At 40.6% G+C, this 7,238-nt stretch overlaps 1 pseudogene; it reads left to right on the top strand.

Moving 5' to 3' along the window:
* Positions 1-2,264: 2,264 nt before the first annotated feature.
* On the top strand, positions 2,265-5,005 carry LOC119041395 (palmitoyltransferase ZDHHC6-like; annotated as a pseudogene).
* The last annotated feature ends 2,233 nt before the right edge of the window (positions 5,006-7,238 follow it).

Raw genomic sequence — 7,238 nt, 5'->3', positions numbered from 1 at the left:
GAATGCAATTTAGTTCAATGAACTTTGGCAAGTGCATACATCCATGTAACTACCACCCCCGTCAAGATATGTCATTTTCCTCACCACAGAAAGTTCCTTTGTGATTCTTTCCAGCCAGTACCCTACCCCCACCCATCACCTCAGAGGCACCCAGAGGCATTAACAATAGGAAGAAGGGGAGGAAAGGCAATTCCATGGAGGGAACAGTGTGCAAAGGCATGGACATCTGAGAAATTGTGACACGTGTAAGGGACTTCCAGTTCCCTGGTATCCTGTCTCTGGGGCTGAGGGCATGTCCTCTCTATTGGGTGAAAGGTTGACATTGGTGAGGCTAGGAGCCAGGTCATCAAGAGATGCAAATTCAAGCAACTTGACTTTCATTTTATAAGACAAAGAGGACATGGAAGGGTTTCAGGCAGGCTATTGGTACTGGTATTAAGACCAGTGTGCTTAAGTTTCTTTCTTTTCTAATTTAAAACTTCGAAACAAAATTTAAGTCTTTTTATTGTAGTAAAATATACACACCATAAAATTTACCATCTTAACCGTTTTTAGGTGTACAGTTTAGTGGTGTTACATACATTGATACCATTGTACAACTATTACTACCTCCACCTCCAGAACTCTTTTCATCTTGCAAAACAATAATTTCCCATTCCTCCCTTCCCCATCCTCTGGAAACTACCATTCTACTTTCTGTCTGTATGATTTTGACTATTTTAGATATCTCATAGAGTGGAATCATACAGTATTTGCCTTTTTGTGGCTGGCTTATTTCACTAAGCACAGTGTCCTCAAGGCTCATCCATGTTGTAGCATATGTCAGCATTTCTTTCCTTTTTAATGCTGAATCCTTTGTATGCATGTACACACATTTTGCTGATCCATTCATCTCTTAGTGGATGCTTGGATTGCTTCCATGTTTTAGCTACTGTGAATAAAGCTGCTATGAACTTGAGTATCTGTTTGAGACTCTGCTTCTACTTCTTTAGGGTATATGCCTAGAAGTGAAATGGCTGGGTTATATGGTAATTCTATGTTTAATTTTTTTAAGAATGACCATACTGTTTTCCACAGCAGCTATACCATTTTACATTTCTACCAGTAGTTCACAAGGGTTCCAATTTCTCCACATCTTTGTCAACACTTTGTGTTTTCTTTTCATTTTTTTTCATAGTACTCTTCCTAATGTGTGTAAAGTGGTATTCCATTGTGGTTTTGATTTTCTTTTCCCTAATGATTAAGACTTAATTTTAAAGAGATTACTCTGGCAGCAGTGTGCTTGGGAGAATTAAAGGGGCATTGAGTAAAGGCAGGGAGACCCTGTTGGGAGTAATTACAGTAATCTACAACTATGGGAGGACTAAAGTCAGGCAGTGGGTGGTGAAAATGGAGAAGAGGAAATGGATGGGAGAAGCGTTAAGGAGATAAACTCTCTCATACTTGGTGATTTGTTGGAGGTGGAAGGAAAGGGAGAAATTTACAAACTGTAAGCACATGTATTTTCTTCAGTAACACCAGATTTTGTGTCTCTTAATATTTCAAGAATTTGCTTACTCAAAATTACCATTTAGTTAGAGAACATTAGAACTCGGGTCCCTGGCTCCCACGTAGTTGCAGAGCCCCTTACCTGTCTCAGAAATGGGCTAGTTCTTATGCTGAAACAAATCAATATTGGGTTCCTTTCCTCAAGGAGTGACTGGCATAGTCAATCCCTGATTTTAAAATAACAGCTTTATTAAGATATGATTCACATGCTATGTAATTCACCCATTTAAAGCGTATATGTCAATGGTTTTACCGTATGTGAAGATTGTGCAACCATCTCTGTCACAATTAAGTGAAGACATTTTCATCACCCAAAAAAGAAACCCTGTACCCATTAGCAATCACTCCCCAATTCTCTCTCCATCCCTCCCTCTAGGCAACCACTGATCTACTGTCTGTTTCCATATTCTGGAATGTGCACATAAATGTGGTCATTTGTGACTGGCTTCTTTCACTCAGCATCATGTTTTCAAGGTTCAACCATGCTATATCATGTATTAGTACCTTCTATTTATTGCTGAATAATATTCCATTGCATGGATATGCCAAAGTTTATCTCATCAGTTGATGGACATTTGGGATGATGAAGATTTGTGCTGTTTTCATCTTTTGGCTAGTATGAATAAGCTGCCATAAACATTCATGCACAAATCAATCTGTGATTTTAAATGCGAAAGTCTACCATGCAGTGTTCGTTGAAAGAATAAATTGAAAGGATGCATGTAAGACATCAAATACAAAGCTTGGTATGCAGCAGGTGCAAAATAAATGGTAATTCCATGTGATGGGGTTGGTGACGATGCTAGGAGTCTCTTCTAGGAGCTGGTGGTGCCCGTCAATGGCTCCCGGAAAGTTCTGTCTTTCCTTTTGTCCTCTTCTACTGCTCCTTTTTCATCTTTCCTTCTTTAGTTTCTCCTTCTTTTCTACTGTATTTCTTTTTCTTTCCCAACTTATATCTTAATTAACATTATTGGTGACCCCCTGGTATGTTGCTTAGCGCCTGGTAGCCTGAAGACAGGGCCACAGCCTTGTTACTCTTTGGGAACTAACACAACTAAGCCTGGGGAGCAAGTAGGGCAATGTACAGGAAATTATTGCTAGGGAGAGCCTCTAAAGGTTTTTGTGGACTTTCCACAAAAAGGAAAGTGGAAGGCCTAAGGTAAGGTTTTTAGCCATAATTACCCAAGTTTTACAATTTCTTTTTTTATATGGAAATACTCAGAGATTATTAGACTTAATTCAAAGAAGTGCTTCTGTGTTTTTTATACTGCTATGCAAGATAGTTATTTTTTATAGACATTCATCTTAATATTAAATAAATTATTTTTGTCAGTTCAAGGAAAATAGAAAATAGCTGTGGAGAGAGCTTGCATTTTAAAGTTCAAGTGTTTAAATCATTTTAAGGGCAAAGTTTTATTTTATTGGTAGGAAATTGTCAAATTTATCCCTCTGTAAAATACAGTAATCTATGCTTTTATGTGAAGAGAGACAAATATCTAACTCAATAATGTTGCTTGACATCAAACAATTGATCAAATATTTCAGGGAAGACAGTTTTATTCTTGGTGTTGGCGTTGGATGGTGTCTGCATTTGAAAACCCCTTTCATATTAATTCAGTGTGTCATTGATGTCTCTTTTTGATTCACACAAAGGAAGAGATGAATTTTTGACTGTAGGGAGCGCCTCAAAAGCAGAAGCTGAACTGATACAGCAGAAGAAATGAAATAAAATTCATTAGCCCTTTTAAAGCCTGGTATGTGGGTGCACTTTCTTCTGACTAAATTAATAGTTTATTTGCTCTTGAAGTGTGAAAAGGAAAAATGGTTACTTGAAGGAAACTTCAGCCCCTGGAGTAAGGATGGCTTGTCTTTGGGAATCTCCTCTGAGTGTGTAACAGTGAAAGTGGCATAATCCGTGTTAACATTGCACACCCCAAAGACGATAATTAGGGAACACACATAGACTGGTGGCACAGGGAAATGTGTGCACAGAAAAAGGATACCTGTAATTCTTTAAAGATAGCAGGCATTCTTCCTCACTGAAATGGGTACACTCTACTCAGTTATCAAGTTTGAAAATCTCCAAGCATTAAAGAGACTGTGTCACTGGGGTCCTAGCATAGCCCGTGGTGTTACAGCAGTATGACATGCAATGGCCATGACTGACTCTGTGCTGTGGTACCAGCCCTTTCTTACATACAACTGGAAGAAGCATGGATTTCATCACATTGACAAATTGGACTGGCATGATTCTTTATAATTACTTCAAAGTTATGTTTGTGAGTTCTGGCTTTGTCCCTCTGGGGAGGGAACTGGAAAATTCTCAGGATAGCATGTACCTCCAATATCATCAAGTCTCCAAGCATACAAGGCACCGTAGTCCCATCACTGCTGGCAGTGTTACAGGTGTGTGATGAAGATGGGCCATCACGGTCCTTGGACCAACAACTGTTGTGGTTACCAAAATCATGCTTCGTTCATACTGTTTCTGCTTCTAATACCATTGGGTTGTATTCAGGCTGCCTTCTTTTTTGTTATGATAATACACACAGCTTTTTAACTGGCTCTCCTTTGGGTGGAACACAGTGAAGATGGATATGAGTGCAGATGGGACAGATCCTCTTCCAGTTGTTCCGTCTGGATTAGCTGCATTTGCTGCCATCTTGTCTGCCTTGGGATTAGTGTTAGGAATGACCATAGCCATTGGGGTATTGTTTTTCATCTAGATGAAAATAATTCTCAGAAACAAAACTATTGAATCATGGATCGAAGAAAAGGCTACAGATCAAATTCAGCAAGATGCAGTTTTTGTTTTCCCTGATGATATGGGAAGTTGATGGAAGAACTTTAAATGGGTATTCACCTGGTCAGGGGTCCCAGAAGGAGAGGGACTGGAGTGACCAATAAGTGAGGGCTGTCACCAGTACAGTTTAACAACAGAACAATTGGAACAAAAAGCAGATAAAAGAGTAAGAAGTGTTTAGTATGAGGTAAAAAAAATACAGTGGTGCCTGCTGACCTTTGAATAAGGGAATTAAAACATTCTTCATGAGCCCTTGCACTGAAGAGCCTCAAATAATGCAGTAGAGGGGGAGTTTGTTTTAGCCATGAAAGGGTTATGATACTGGTTGTAGAGAGACAAAATTCTTGATGATTCCTTTATAGAAGATCTTTCAAGAACAAGAGGGCCCTGGCTGGTGTAGCTCAGTGGATTGAGCACAGGCTTGTGAAGTAAAGGGTCTCCAGTTCGATTCCTGGTCGGGCACATGCCTCGGTTGTAAGCCAGGTACCCGGTATGGGGTGCCTAAGAGGCAACCACACATTGATCTTTCTCTTTCTCTCTCCCTCTCTTTCTGCTTCCCTTCCCCTCTCTAAAAATAAATAAATAAATCAGTAAAAACAAAAAACCCACAAGAGGGTGTTCCCTAGAAACTGTGTGGAGAAAGTAGCCCTGTGATGCCGTGACAAGCCCGAGAGAGCGAGAGGAAAAATAGATAGCCTCTATTAACACACAATTGTTCTTAAGTCTGCCCCATTACCTGGAAATGGTACATGTTACCAAACTATTATGCAATGAGCCTAAATGTGGGTAAGGTGTTCTTTTCCTCGAAGGTGCCCTAGTGCCACAATCTAAATACTTTTATGAGCATTTTGAAGTGGTGAAGCCAATCTGCATATGCCTTTAATTCTTGCCCCTCTTTGCCACCTCTTTCTTTCCCCCCAAAGAAAAACACTTCACCCAAAGAAGTCAGTTGTACTTTTTCTAGGGTTTCTTATGAGCTGTGCCCTATGATCCTCACCTGCAGGTGTTCCCTCTTTGCCTGGAGCATCTGCACGTGATGCTTTACCCTGTTTCCCACTCAGTTGATATTTCTATGTAATATTCTAGGTACTATAGAATGCAATTTGTCAGATTCAAAATAAGCTCAAGTTTTGTTACCTATCTTTTAACAATGCTGATTTTGTCAAACCAAATAAGATTGATGGGTGTTCTCTATAAGTAAAAAAAAAAACCAACAACAGTGGCCAAGATGGAGGTGTAGGTAAACATACTCTGCCTCCTCACACAACCAAAATAAGGACAACACCAATTTAGAAACAAAAAAACAACCAGAACTGACAGAACATTGAACTGTATGGAAGTCTGACAACCAAGGAGTTGAAGTAGACATATTCATCCAGACCAGCAAGAGGGGTAGCGTCAGGTGGCTGGGCAGAGAGGGGTCATGACAAAGCAGTGGCTGGTGGACCATGGTGCCCAAAGCAGCAGCTAATGGGGACCCAATAAGGCGGTGGATTGTGGAAAGGCATGGTGCGCAAAGGCAGCTGGTGGACCGGGTGGTCCCACATTCATGCTCAGATAAACCAGGTGAAACTGGGGAGTGAGACAGACCATGCAACCAGGGTCCTAGCACATGGAAATAAAGCCTCAAACATTGATTGAAAACACCTATGGGGGGTTGAGGCTCTGGGAAATACTCCCAGCCTCACAGGAGAGTTTGTTGAGAGACCCATGGGGTCCTAGAATGTACACAAAACCACCCACATGGGAATCAGCACCAGAAGGGCCCAGTTTGCTTGGGGGAAGTGGCAGAAGGGACTGAAATCCGAGAGAGGGCAGAGCAAGCACCATTGTTCCCTCTCTGACCCTGCCCCCACATATAGCATCACAACCTAGCCATGTGGGTTGCCCTACCCTGGTGAACACATAAGGCTCTGCCCCTCACTACTTAACAGGTGAGCTGACACACCAAAAAAATGGCCCAAATGAAAAAACAGATTAAAGCTCAAGAACAAATACAACTAAGCAACAAAGAGATAGCCAACCTATCAGATGCACAGTTCAAAGCACCGGTAACCAGGATGCTTACAGAATTGGTTAAATTTGGTCACAAATTAGATGAAAAAATAAAGGCTATGCTAAGTGAAATAAGGGAAAATGTACAGGGAACCAATAGTGATGGGAAGGAAACTGGAACTCAAAGCAATGGAGTGGACCAGAAGGAAGAAAGAAACATCCAAACAGAAAAGAATGAAGAAAAAAGAATTCAAAAAAATGAGAAGAGGCTTAGGAACCTCCAGGACATGTTCCAACATCTAAATTATGGGGGTACCAGAAGGGGAAGATGAAAGGTTATTTGAATAAATAATGAAGAACTTTCCCAATCTGGTGAAGGAAATAGACTCTCAGGAAGTCCAGGAAGCTCAGAGAGTCCCAAAGAAGTTGGACCCAAGGAAGCACACACCAAGGCACATCATCATTACATTACCCAAGATGAAAGATAAGGAGAGAATCTTAGAAGCAGAGAGATAAGGAGACAGTAACCTACAAAGGACTTCCCATCAGACTGTCAGCTGATTTTTCAAAAGAGACCTTACAGGCAAGATGGGGCTGGAAAGAAGTATTCCAAGTCATGAAAGGCCAGGTCCTGCATCCAAGATTGCTCTATCCAGGAAAGCTTTCATTAGAATGGAAGGGCAGATAAAGTGCTTTCCAGACAAGGTAGAGAGCTAAAGGAGTTCATCATCACCAAGCCCTTATTATATGAAATGTTAAAGGGACTTATCTAAGAAAAATAAGATAAAAAGCACGTACAGTAAAATGACAGCAAACTCACAATTATTATTAACAATCACACCTAAAACAAAAACAAAAACAAAAACAAACTAAGCAAACAACCAGAACAGGA

Source organism: Artibeus jamaicensis, unplaced genomic scaffold, assembly GCF_021234435.1.
Source record: "Artibeus jamaicensis isolate MK-2021 breed Jamaican fruit bat unplaced genomic scaffold, CSHL_Jam_final contig_519, whole genome shotgun sequence".
Classification (NCBI taxonomy): Eukaryota; Metazoa; Chordata; class Mammalia; order Chiroptera; family Phyllostomidae; genus Artibeus; species Artibeus jamaicensis.
This window is presented reverse-complemented; position numbering and strand designations above follow the sequence as displayed.